This window comes from Oxyura jamaicensis, chromosome 2, assembly GCF_011077185.1.
Source record: "Oxyura jamaicensis isolate SHBP4307 breed ruddy duck chromosome 2, BPBGC_Ojam_1.0, whole genome shotgun sequence".
Taxonomy (NCBI): Eukaryota; Metazoa; Chordata; class Aves; order Anseriformes; family Anatidae; genus Oxyura; species Oxyura jamaicensis.
In genome coordinates, this window is record NC_048894.1 from 89,679,250 (window position 1) to 89,692,725 (window position 13,476).

Genomic DNA, 13,476 nt, shown 5'->3' on the forward strand with positions numbered 1-13,476 from the left:
GAAGCAGACCCTTCTTAGCTGCACCTCTGAGGGTTTCAAGAAACCATGCATTCAAGCCCTGGTGCTCCTATGGATAGCCTGGGAGAGTCTGAATCTCTGATCCTCAGACTCTGTTTTGTAAGGCAGGAACACCCACGAAAAGAAGCAGAAAGCTTTCTGGGATTTTTTTTATCCAGCACCTCGCCACAGAAAGACACTTTATCCTCCTTTCCATTTACACAGCCTATTTAGCCTGCACACTCTTAACAGTATGGTGTCCCATAGGGAAGTGCAGCTGGGGCTTGTGGATACGACTGCTTTCCTAAATACTGTTGATATGCTTTATTGCTCTATTTGGAACCGTGGGCCATTTAAAAATGCTGTTATTACAGGGAGTCACTTACGCAGTGATCCAGTTCTGCAAAAGGTTTTTCTCCAGCCATAACAATTCTACATCGAGATGTCTAATGATGCGCACAAATAATTTCTCTGGTTACTAAGCAGACACAGCACCACACCTGCCTGAAACGGCATACTGAAAAGCCAGAGATTTCCTCTTGATTGACTCATTCCTTTCACGCCTGCTTTCAGAGAGGAAGCAGAAACATCAGAGACTTCTCTGCTTAAATTGGAAAAGTTATTTTCAGCATGACTACTCTGCCATACTTGAAAGTGGAGGTGGCGGTGCTCAGGGCTCAGAGGCTTAGCTCTTCCATATGCCCCTCTGCCAGATGGGATTCAAATGCTTTATCACCCTGGTCACTAAACCAGGTTTTCACTCCTGTTTTACCTGCATGCAGAGTCACCAGTTTAGTGCCCGGACAGCCTGGGACAACAGTGCCAGGCTCTGGCCAAACCCACCCACGGGGCATCCAGGTGAGGGCTGGCAGACCCGAGCACCGCAGGCAGATGGGTCTCATCAGCAAAACCTCTGCAACGGCAAGAGGGGCTCTGACACATTTTCCTGACATTTGCTGTATCTTTATATATTTGAAATATCAGAAGGAGGAAAGAATAATAGCAGCCTGTCCTTTCCCTCTGCTGGCAGAAAGAAGAGAAATATCATAGCCTGGTGCTCATCCTGAGCCTGCAGAGCTGGATGCCTAGTACTTCTCTCATGAAAGGACGTGTAACTAAAAACAGCTGTATGGATTTTTTCCTCTTTTTTTTTTTTTTTTTTTCAATTTACCTTCTTTAGCAGGCTCTTTTCTGTGCAATTGTTTAGATTAGAACAAATGTTTACAGCCCAGATACAAACTCTTGACAACAGGGTTTTATAACGAGTAGACCTGACATACTTCTAACTATTCTAACTCTCACATTAAAAAAATGGATTGAGATTTCCAGCAGAATAATTATGCACATGTACAATCAGTGATTACTGAGCTTTCTGAGGAAAGCTAAAACCACTGAATCATAGCATGTGACTTTGATATCAAGGGCAACAATCAAAGCGTTGGGAATTTGTAGCCTTGCATAAAAACAAAAGGCTAAAATCTGCACTCTTTTTACAATCCGCGCAAGCCATCAATTTCTCTGAAGTGACATGGGGTGTAAGTCAGGTGGAATTTATCCCTCACGGTTTTATATTACTTTTACTCTTACCTCACCTCCAAATTATGAGGCTGCCACTTGGTCTGGCTGCCCCTTCACAAATAACCCTGTTCGCATAAAATAATCACTCACCTTCCGTGCGCTTCCTCTCTCAAATTCCAAAAACACCTAAAACATTCTTATAAGGCTTAAAAAGGACACTTCGTCTGGCTGGGATTTTTGCTGCTTACAGACCCAGCCCCTTAATGTGTCTGTAAAACAACAAAGGAGAAAGGACAGTGGTGTGGGCAGCCTGCCCCCATGTACTGAAACCATCAGGAGTTTCTGTGATTTCTCATTTGTAGTGGACAGGAAGGAGGAATACGGAAATAGTGCAGGAAAGGTCACTCTCAAGTTACTTCAAACCCAGCTGAAACTCTGATCTGCCAGATGTCTTACGAGCAAGTTGGTTTTTTCATGAGACTCCGTCTCAATTTCCACACCAAAGAGGTTCAGATAAGCTTACACCTCTGTCTGAACCTCTGAACCTTTTGAAGTTTGCCATTACTGTCATTTTCCCTGCATACTGCTGGTTCCTCTCACGCTGACTGAGCTCTTGCAGAACTACCCAGCCCTGATAACCATGAAGGAAATGATAGGAAACACATTGAAAAAAATAGAAGCGAAAGTAGTGTTTTCACAAATTACAGGCTGGTGCATAGAGAAATATGGCCAGTGACTCCGGGGCAATCCTAACACAGGATGTTTGGTAAATATGAATCTGAGCATACATTACTAAGCCCACAAAACTACAGTGCAAAGCCAACATGGCCATTTGCTTGTGTTATTTTATACCTCTGCTCTCACTGTGCTGCAGTGCTCAGCCGTCTAATCTGCAATAACAGAAGGACGGTCTGGAAGCAGAAGGATGTGGGCCTGGAGGTCAGGAAAAGGGCTGTCTGCTTCTGGATCTGTCACCAGCTGTCAGCTGCTTGCCTTACCTCTTCTTGTCCTACCTGGAGGCAGAGGAGTTGGAGGACCTCTCTCCTTCACAGGTCATGGTGAGGCTTCACTCATCGATAGGTGTGAAGAAACCAAGACCTTGCCTTGAAGACATCTCTGTGAATGGTTGCTGGAGCCTGCTTTGAGATAGGTGGAAGTGTGTTAATTTTTGGTGATCTTGCCCATTTGGGAATTCGTGAAGCCCCACTTTACCCCTTTAAATCTGTGAGTATGAGATGGGTAGGATCACCACCATTCATTTGGGATTGTAGATGGCAGGGTAGAGTGAGAGGGCAGGGGTGAGGTTTTAAATTTCACAAATAGCATAGGTAGTTGGACTAGTGCCTGCGAACTGGAGGCACATTTCCCTGTGGTGCCTTCTTCTGTGGCCAGGAGCACAAAAGCTATTTGTTATTGGTGATGGTGTGCTGTTGCTGCCACGGTAATTGAAACGGACTGCTCCCTCCAGGAAACAGCGAGCAGCAGGGCTTTTACCAGCATGTAGGGCTAGACGAAGCAGTTGGAACAGAGAAAATGTATGCAAAATATGGGTAAATGCAGATGAAAGTACCCACCTAAAGCGTGACCTCATTGCTTTCAGCATTACAACCACCACAGTAATGCAGCAGGTGGCAATGGCCTTTTACCTGCCATCAGACAGTGGTTTTCCTTCCAGAGGAGCAGTGCTTGCCCTTGCCTTCAGAGCTCTCCCTTCAGGCTGACCAGTTTGGCCACCACAGCTTGATTGCCATAGGATTTTCCCAAAAAGTTTCCTCCTGTGGGGATGTGGTGACATAGTCTTGGTGGCTCCCAGGCTTCTCCAGCTCTTCTGTGCCCAGCTGTAGCTCTGAGCATGCTGTAAAATTAGCTGTGGATTGTGAGCAAAACTTGTGTGACTGGAAGACAAAAGACAGATCTGCTCCTGACTTCTCTATGGCTAGGCCAAATTTGGGCAGTGTTGTGTTGGTAATAATTTTTTAAATTATTTTTAATGTTCTTTTTGTGTTCTTTTACTGCATTTTCCCAGACTGGTGCTCTGTAATTTCTCATTGTGTAGAAAAAGAACTGTGAGTTTTCTTCAGCTTTCTGCCAGTATCTACGTAACACCTCTGGATTAATAAAGCGACGTGGGCCAAGCACCAAAATGTGAGCTCTTGAAACTTTATTTTGTTGTTACTGATTGGAAGCACTGTTACTGCAGAGAGGCATCCAAAACCTGCTGGATGCTGGACAGGGAGAAACAAAAGTGCAGCTCCAGCCCCACGTGAGCACGGTCTGGGACACTATGCAACATCCAGCCAGCTGGGAAGAGGCTTAGAAGTAGGGTTTGATGAACGACTTGTGCCTCTCTGGGCCCTACAGCTGAAGCCTATACTCAGACATCGACTACATATCTCAGGCTATCCCTCTTAAAAAATTATCCTCCTGGTGATGTTTGGACCAAAGAAACAGCAGAGAATAATTACAGTTCTGCAATCCTTTTTCTTAATGTCCACAATATTTCACTAGATCTCAGAAGAGGCCTTGGATGCTAAATTCCCATTTCCTTAACAAAGGCTGGTGCAGGAATTCATTGGTGGAGCAATGATGAAAGCAAGCAGGTCGTTCCATCATTTTGACTTCCAAAACAGCAATAACAAAGCTCTGGGCTTCTGTTTCATGGCATTTTCAAATGAACAGCACTTGTTCTGCAGCCACTAAACTAGGGATTTGCTGCCTCATGCTGCTCTGGAAACTCACCAAGAGGTTGAGAACCAGTCTGGGTTTTTTCCTCCTCTCACATCTTTACCAGTAATAAATGTTTTACAGGCCAGATTTTGGAATGCTGCTTCCTTGCAAGCACCCCACCTGTTAGTCATATGCAAGCCCACTTCCTCCCTAACACAAGTGTGGGATCTCTGATATTAACAGGAACAAGCAGCAGCAAAGGTTATTTTAATTACCAGAGGTGGAGCACATTTGGATAACAGATCCAAAGCCTTCTGATCTCAGTGGAAGTCCTTTTCCACTGACCTAAGTAGGCTTTTGATCAGATCCCCAGTTAAGGAAAGTGATGCTGCTGCTGCTTTGCACTATAGGCTGGTGGACCGCTGCATTTCTCGCTTGTCCCGGAGTTGGCCCGCTGACCAGCCTGGACAAAAACGCTGGCTCCTTGCCTACTCTGGTCATGCTGCCTTTTACATCCTCTCTCAATTTTCCCTGCTGCTGTTCCTGGTTGCCCTACACTGTTCTCGCTGACTCCCAGGAGGGGAGATGGATGTGTTACAGGGGAGTAATGAAGCTGAGTGGCTGAGACGGAAAAAGAAATCCCTGGATCTCAGAGCTGTGCAGTGCCACTGCAACGTACAGCCAAGATGAGAGCAGTGAAGGATTTATAAAAATGGAAATAGCTTTAAAGGGCCCACCAGAATGAAATTGCTCATGAATCATGAGGGACCAACTCTGTAAGTGGCACGGATAGTTCCTCTGCCGGTAAGAGATCCCCATCCTCCCCAGGAAGTCTGCAGGAGACCATTTCTGTAAATTGCGATTGGAAAGCCTGCCACCTGATGCGACTCTGGAGGGCAAAAGCAGCATTACTTCAATGCAGTCCCAGCATGAAAAAGTTAATAAAATGTATGTCACTGAGAAACCAATTGTACCTGCAGGGTAAGAAAAGGTCACACATGAATGCATGAAAACTGGGCATGCTGCATAAACTGTTGATTGAAATCTCCTTTCCACTCATATGTGAACACATTGAGCATAAACAGGATCAACACACAAAGAGAAATGATTCTGTCTATTTTTCAGATTAGTAAACTTTGCCTGGATGTTCTCTCATTTTTGTCTTCCTGCAGTACACTGACTACTTAGATTTTAGGCAGGTCAGAGACTCTTTCCCTTTCCTCTGTATATCCAAAACACTGAGGTTTTTTTTTGTGTGTGTGTGGTGTTTGTTTTTTTTTTGGAAGAAGAAATAAAGTAATGCAAGCTACTGGAATCCTTTCTCACAATGTGAAATCAAAATCCTGAAAGAATTTGACAGCCTCTCCTCTGAATTTCAAAACCAATACTATGTGTGCAGTTGGGTCAGCCTGGGCTGTACATGCCCAAGAGCAAAACCTCAGCTCACATTGGCTTCATTAGGTGAGGTCCTATAGACCCACACCAAACACTTTATGGTCTTACAAATGACAATTCTTTAAGCACAGCCTGCCGTGCCTGCTGTTATATTATCTTTATGAAGAAGAAAGATGTATATGGATGTAACGAAGAGAAAGTGAACTATTTGTTAGGCCCATAAATGAAATAGGAAATTAGTCTGTCTAGAGCAGCATGTTGGGTGCCGGTGTTCTATTATCTGACTTCCTGTAGCACTGGGAGAGACAGTGTGTTTTAATTAAGGATTTATATAGATTTCATTGAAAAAAGTTTTATGGAACCAAATTCTGTTCCTTTTGCTTCTATCAAAACCGAGGGGTTTTGCAGAATTTCCTTTTAAAGGCAGTATGTGGAAAAGCTATGCTTAAAATATGCAGACATACCCTTTTCCATATTTTCAAATGATAATTCAGTCATTCTGTTGTGTCATCCTGTTTTGAAAGAATTTGTTGTCTAATTTTTTAAACAAATTTCATGTTGTGTAATATAGTAGATAACACATAGTCAGAAACACATCCATAGCACTCTGATGTACCCTTTACATGTTTCACACATTATACTGAGCAATATAATGCAATATGAAAAGTCAGAATTGAAAGGCAATAGATCTAACTACCTTTAAAACACTCATTTCTGCAGGGAATTTAAACATCTTTTAATATAGATTCTCATTCACAAGAGTGATGTTCTTCAGCAGGTGAAAGGTTCATCTTCCTCACAGCTTAGATTCAAATCAAATGAAAAATGATGAACAGCGGGTCAGGAAAACTGCTTAAAAAGACAAGAAACAAAGAGAACACATTTTTACCTTGACACTGACAAAGCTACGAAGGGACGGAAAAGGTTACTGGAGAGATAGTGTGCACTTGCGTAAGGATATGTAAGCACACACGTACCTATGCAGTGCAGAATAACCCGTGTTTGGTCTCCATATACTTGCTCCCTGACTCCACTTTGCTAGCTGATGAAGTGGCACACATGAAGACAAAGTGCTTTTCATCCAAAGCTTGCAATTGTAATAAACAGGTATACGAAAGAAGCATCGTTGCCTGGAGGAAGACAGATTCAGAGAGATAAAGCCAACGTAGTCAGTAAAGTCTGTTTAATCCCATGAGAGCTGCATACCTAAACATATTTGAATATTTCACCCTAAACAACAGTTCTAAGGACCCACAGAAAGCCTATAGCTGAGGAACGTATCTAAAACAGATTTTTTGGTATCCTGAGTGTTTTACCCTTAAAAATCATTGTTTCTTCCCTGCCTGTACAAGACTTTGCTGTTCAAGTGTTGTTCACTGCCTTATGTTCCTGTGTGATAACAGGTCATAACAGTATGCATAGTATTCTAAGCTGTTCTCAAATAACAAAATTATCAAAAACCAAATAACTGTCACTACGACAGCTTGCTTCAATAGCCATAACTGTAGGAACAAAAGAAATCCTCTTTCATTTCTTATTAAATACTTTGAAAGTATTAGAAAAACGTCCTGACTTTCTTGATTTATCCTGATGCATTAATAAAGCAGAGAATTTAAGGGAACTGAAAAGCTTTGAAGAAATGCCTTTCGATCCCAAACCAGAAAAGATTACTGTGGGTAAGCCTAAACTCTTTGAAAAAAAAAAAAAAAAAAAAAAAAAAAAGTATTTTTAAAATGACCAGAGAAGAGTCCATGTCCAGTCTTATGGGCTTCATCATTCACAGAGCATGAAGCAACTGCTGAATAAACTAAAGTTGTTAAGGAACAGATTTTGCTCAGGGTAAGGTCTTTATCTGAAGTGGCAGAAGAGAAATGTGCAAATACCTGCAAAGCATATAAAGACAGTACAAGACCAACTGGCCCTAAAATATTCCTCCTTCTAAGGTACGTGTCATGTTATTTGAAGGTTGGCCCACTTTCAGCTAACAGCAAAAGCCCTAATTCCTTTAACAGAAGAATTAATTAAGCTCCAAGTGTGAGGTGAGTTTTCATTAATCACTCTGAAACCACTAACTTCTCTCGAACCACCTTACTAGTATGTGAAAAGGTTGTTAGACGTTTCTTAAGTCAAAATTGCTTAAATTGGCTTCACAGCATTGACAAGACCATCCTGAAGTCTCTTTTTGCTAAAGCACACAGTTATTTCTCATTGAATTAGTGCCAAGAGTGCATGGAGCCCTGTCGAGACAAATTAAACAGGGAAAGAGGGAAGCCTTGGCCCTTTCAAAATCAATTGAAGCACTTGCACAGGCATCTGTGTCCAGGATGGTCTTTGACCAAGAAAGCTGCAATTGAAAGTTATATTTGTCCTCTATCAAACATATTGGAGAAAGAAAGCCTTTCCCAAGGCAATTATTTTGCTCTGAAAAACATTATTAAATGCATAGCTGAATTTTCCCAGGATGCCTGGAGACCAGATGCAAAGCTGCTTCTCAGTCAGGGTATCACCCGGTTGTAATTTTTGTTTGGAAATCTTCACATGCCTGAGGAAGAAATTTTATTGTTGCAGCAGTTATGTGGGTGAGCTCCTCACACTTCGCGTTCAGACTTCATAATCCTCTGCAATGGCTTGGTCCAGGTATTACCCTGGCCCTGGCACTTGCCCCAGCCTTGACCAGGGGCACCTCCTGTCCTTCCTGAGGAGGAAAGCCTTCTCCAGACACAGTCCCATGACTCTTGCAGGAAACCTTTTGCCTGCAAAACCAACAGAGTTGTCTTTGCTGAGAAACTATTTCTGTTTCAGGGAGTTGAGTCAAACTGCATAGAAGGAGGATAGAAAGTTCCACAAAAGTATCCTAGGGGTAAGAATGTTGAACTGGTGTTCGGGAGGGACAGTGCAGCTTATCTCCATTCACTGGTGATTCATGCTAATTCAGCTCTGTAGGAACAGGCTATGGCAACATACAACGACATTTCAACCCACATCAGTGTTAATAGGGGAAGAAGGAAGAAAATTATTCTAGCTTCTAGCAAAGCCCCAATTAAAATTAGACTTTAAAGTAATGCTAAGTTAGCCATTTAATCAAAATTCTGTGTACACAGTTAATATGTAAGCTTGCTTCACTCAGCTGAACTAAAGAAGCAAGAAAATTCCTTAGAAAGCTTCATATTTAGTGAATTTTCATCTATTAGTGAAAATACCATAAAATTGCAAGGCAGGGGACAGCATCTTCAAAATATGTCTGATCAGTGCCTGAAATGTCCAGACTCCTCCATTCCCAGTCAGTTTTCAATGGTGCCAATTATGCTTTGTGAAGAGCACATGTTGAAATCTGCATACATTCAGCAAATTATTCAGGCACACGGTGAGTTTTGAGATGCAGGACTTACAGGCCTTGTTGCATCAACATCACATAGCTTCAGGGACAGACTCTGGTGCTCATAGGTGTCCTCTAGAAGACAGCTGTGCAGAAGGTGGTCAGTCAAGACTGGCTTGGCTGAAGTCAGCTTAGCCATTGAAAAATACCAGTGTGTGCCTTTCCAAAATAAGCAACTCTGACTTTATTCAGGAATTACAGTAAGTGGAACTGAAACATGAAACCTTTCCAGACCTGATAAGCTTAGAAAAGACCTTTATTCATTTTTGCTCATGGCAAAAGTACCTGTGGAAAACTTTAGGGCAGAAGTTCTCCTTGAAAGATTGGCTCCTAGGATGTTGTTGGAAGTCAGGACTTAAAATGCAATTGAGTAGAATCATAGAATCAGACAGTCACTAAGGTTGGAAAAGCCCTCCAAGATCACCTGGTCCAACCAGCCCCCTACCACCAATGTCACCCACTAAACCATGTCCCTAAGCACCGTGTCCAACTTTTCCTTGAACACCCCCAGGGATGGTGACGCCACCACCTCCCTGGGCAACCTGTTCCAATGCCTGACTGCTCTTCCTGAGAAGAAATGTCTCCTCATTTCCAACCCGAACCTCCCCTGGCACAACTTGAGGAGTCATATAAGAAACTTATCTGGAAGGGTGAGATCATCCAATCATCCAAGCTATGCATCTTGTAAGTGTAAACAAAATTCACAGAAATTTGAATATCAAATACATTCAGTGACTTGTTTTTTAACACCCACCTATAGCTTGAGACTCTTACGTCTTATTTTCCTTACATATAAAAATATCAATGAAAACAGAAAACTTAGAAATTACTTCAAGCACTCATGGAGCTGAGACATTTTCCTTTTTGCAAAAAAACAGTTCAAGAATATCTACATCCTATGGTACTGCAAAATTCCCTTTGAAATTCTGCTTGATGGTTACATGTTCTGTTCAATTTGATGGCACTTTTCTTGATCAAATATTTTACAGAAATTATTAGTAAAATATTTCAAACAACAACAAAATTAGTCATAATCTATTAGAAAACAAACTGGTAAAGAGAAAACAGAAGAGACCTTAATTGAATAAATTATTCATTACAATTTATTCAGTCAGCTTTGATTTAAATGCTTGCTAATCTTTTGAAGGTTCATGTAGTACAATCTTACATTAGCCCTGGTCATATACATGAAGTGTGTTTTTTCTTCAAATAAGCTGCATTCTCAGATTTCCCATGTAATGAAAAGCTGGGGAAAAATGGTTTGGAGCCATCAGAACATTTTGTTTTGCTAATCACTTTCTCCAGTAAGAAAATAATCACTTGTTTCAATAATGTGAAACATTTCAGCATGAAATACTAATGTAACACAATAAAATAATGCAGTACCATAGAAAACAGATGTATAATAAATGCAACAGATTTTCCCAAATCCAAAATTTTATCAAAACAGATAACTGTTCTGTGAAAGATTTAGACAGGCAGAGCTGTTTCCTGACCTTTCTGGGCCATGCAGAAGCTCATGTTTTCTTTCCACCTCCATACTGTATGCCAAGGAGCCACTAGCTAGCATTAATGAGCACTCACCTCCTGGAAAACACAAATTATCATTTCTAAACTTTTCACTGTGAAGCTTTGTCATGAAGTCTCTCCAGCTCCACAGGCATCCTAGAAAACGGTGTCGGTTTTGCTGGAGAGCTGTGGGAACAGTCAAACATCATGTTTCTGCAAGGGCTGCCTGATGCCGAGATATGGATATCTTAGTTGTGGGTCCGTTACCATGACACCATCTTGCAACAAAAAGACAAGGGTTAAGGTAAAAATGAAGGAAGACGTGACTTACACAGATATAAATACAGACCAGGTATGTCAAAGCCCCCAAACAGTTATAAGAAAGAGCACAAAAAGCAGTTTGCATATCCACCTGGGATTTTAACGAGCTGTGTGGGGGCTCACTCTCTGCTTTGCTTTGTTAACAAGCTGTCCAAACTCCTGTAAAGCCTCGTCTCAAGGACTCAACTCCTAAGCACAGCATCCTTCCCCGAGGAAGCTCCTGATCTGGGGATATATGTTCCCTGTCCACATAAACTTTCTCTCAGCTGTAGTCACAGTCAGACCTCCTCCCTCTGATTTTCTGCAGTCTATAACTCGTGCAAGATGCTAGCTTTAACTCTTCTTCCAGAGGTTTATTGTCTGCCCTCACCTAAAAAAGAGCAATGCTCTTGCCTCTCCTGTCTGCCGGTGTCAAATCACCGCCTATCAAAATGACAAAGGGCTCAACCAACTGCCTGCACGCCGCAGGCTGATGGGGAGGTTAAACACCGCCTTCCACCCAGGGAGGCCGTGCTCCAAACCAGTGCCCAGCCCCTCTCTCCACTGGCTCTCTTCATGTGTATTTGAGGTCTCGTGTGCACATTGTAAAATTAGGACCTAACAGCGTCCTAATTTGAAAGCTCACTCATGCCACTCAGTTAATTACAACGGCTAATTTATATCTTTTATTGTTGTGCAAACTTGGAACTTGAATTTCAGTGAGAACGGAGTGACAGCTGATGCAAAGTGCGCTCCTGTAAATAAACACAGGTTGCGGCAAACGGAGAAAGGATGTTCAACAGCAGCCATCAGTCTCAGTTAGGATATTGGGGGAAAAATTGCCGCGCATTAAGGAAGCAATAACACTCAATGGGGTGTGCATTCATCAGTCACTATGCATGCATGGGGAGCGTGCCAAAGCACCGAGAGCAGCCAGCTGAGCAAGCTTAGGTAACAATTGCTTTGGTGCGGTGTGCCGGGCCCCACTGATGGATAACACAAACCAGCCACGAGCTCAGCTCTTGCAGATGCTGAGCGCCACCACCACGGATTCACCAGGCGAGCCTGGGCAAGGCATGCAGCTCCTCTGGGGTCCTATTTTCCTGCAGGGTAAAATGGATTGTAGTGGCTGGCTTTCCCAGGGGAGCTGCTTGTTCTGTGCTAGCAGAGAGCGGCAGTACTTCTGCTGCTACTTGCTGTAAAATAAGGCTAATCTGTCCCTGCAGAGGATGGGAGGGAAACTCCTTGTTAGCAGTGAGTCACTGTGCAGGGCTGCGAGGGAGGGGGAGGAGGACCCTCCTTTTACTAAGAGCAGGGTCGATGCCCAGCACCAGGAGGGACCTTGCAAAGACTGGGAGACGGTGCAAGCCACTGATATCCGCCCAAGGCTCCCTCTGGGGCCAATCTCCCCTGTACTTCCCCAGGATCCTGCTTCTTTTGGTCACCCCCAGAGGCTGGCTCCACAACCAGATGGCAACCACAGATGTCAGCTGCTCTGCTCCCCAGCAAGGACCACCCTGCAACTATAAGGAAGACATCCCAAACCCTGCCAACCCTCCCCACAGTCCAGTCCCTGCCCAACACCCTCACCCCAACATCAGAATTCCCATTCAAAAATATTATCACCATTGAAATAGATTCTTTTTGAGGTCTCCTCCCATTGTATTTGCAGCTGTGCTTGTTTAAGAAGCAACAGCAACTTTATTAAGTGCTGTGTTTTCTCTTTTTTTAAGTAACAACAACAACAACAACAAAAAAGTTCTTCCTAAAGGAAGAATAAAATTAGCGAGGCACACCTCAGGGAATTGGGCAGGCAATCCACAAACTGCCTTCAAATGCTCCACGTTATTATTTCTCACACTCGTGAAGTATGTGCACATTATGCATAAAGCTGCTTGCCTCAAATAGTGAAAACAAGGAAACAAACAAACAACAACAAAAAAGAGCAAGTTCCTGGGCTGCTTTTCATTCATTTCCCATCCACATGTTTCATTGCTGACCGTATGTATGCACAGCACATACACAAAGAATAGCAACTGCTACATATGGTGCCTACTGCTGTTAAGAGCCTGTCACACTGCACTTCCGAGTGTTTCAAACAGGGAAGGCTCATTTGAAAAGATTTTGCAAACCACTCAGACTCTCATTTTGGAGGGAACGGTTAAGAGAGGGTTACAGAGCAGCCTTAATATTTTATGCACATGAAGATAAGTTCCCTTCCTTTCCTTTCTCTGTCTCCCTTCCAGTTGACATCTCAGCAGCTACTTGAGAGCACAAATTGACCAGCAATCTGCATCTGCCAAATACTCTTCTTTTTAAATGGTACTCATCATCCCGCTCTCCCTCCCTCTGCACTTCAGCAATTAATTCAGTATATCCCTTTCCATAAAACACATTTCTTTTCCTCAAGCTAAAGGTAAGCAAGCATCTTGAACCATGGAGAAGAAACTCCTTCTTCTACTACCAACAGCCTGGAACAAGTAGATCTAATACACAGCATCTGATATGAATTCAGACATAGGTATTGTAAGTAGTGGAGCACTAGGTCAGAATTTAGAGTGCAATCTCCATGTGCATATCCATCTCCTTGTTCTATTCCAGCTCCTTACAACCTAGCTTTTCAGTCTGTTTGGACCCTGTTTTTGCCACTGCCCAATTTTCCACATGCTCTTTTCTGAGTTTCAACACAGCATCAGAAAGTCTTCCACCAGTTC

The 13,476-nt window shown here is 42.8% G+C and overlaps 1 long non-coding RNA gene across 1 annotated transcript; it reads right to left on the reverse strand.

Moving 5' to 3' along the window:
• Positions 1-6,296: 6,296 nt before the first annotated feature.
• Positions 6,297-10,542, reverse strand: LOC118161641. The gene is made up of 3 exons (XR_004748113.1): positions 10,450-10,542; positions 6,555-6,707; positions 6,297-6,426 (listed from the first exon to the last, which is right to left on the reverse strand). It is a non-coding gene; the product is annotated as an uncharacterized LOC118161641 (long non-coding RNA).
• Between the last annotated feature and the right edge of the window lie 2,934 nt (positions 10,543-13,476).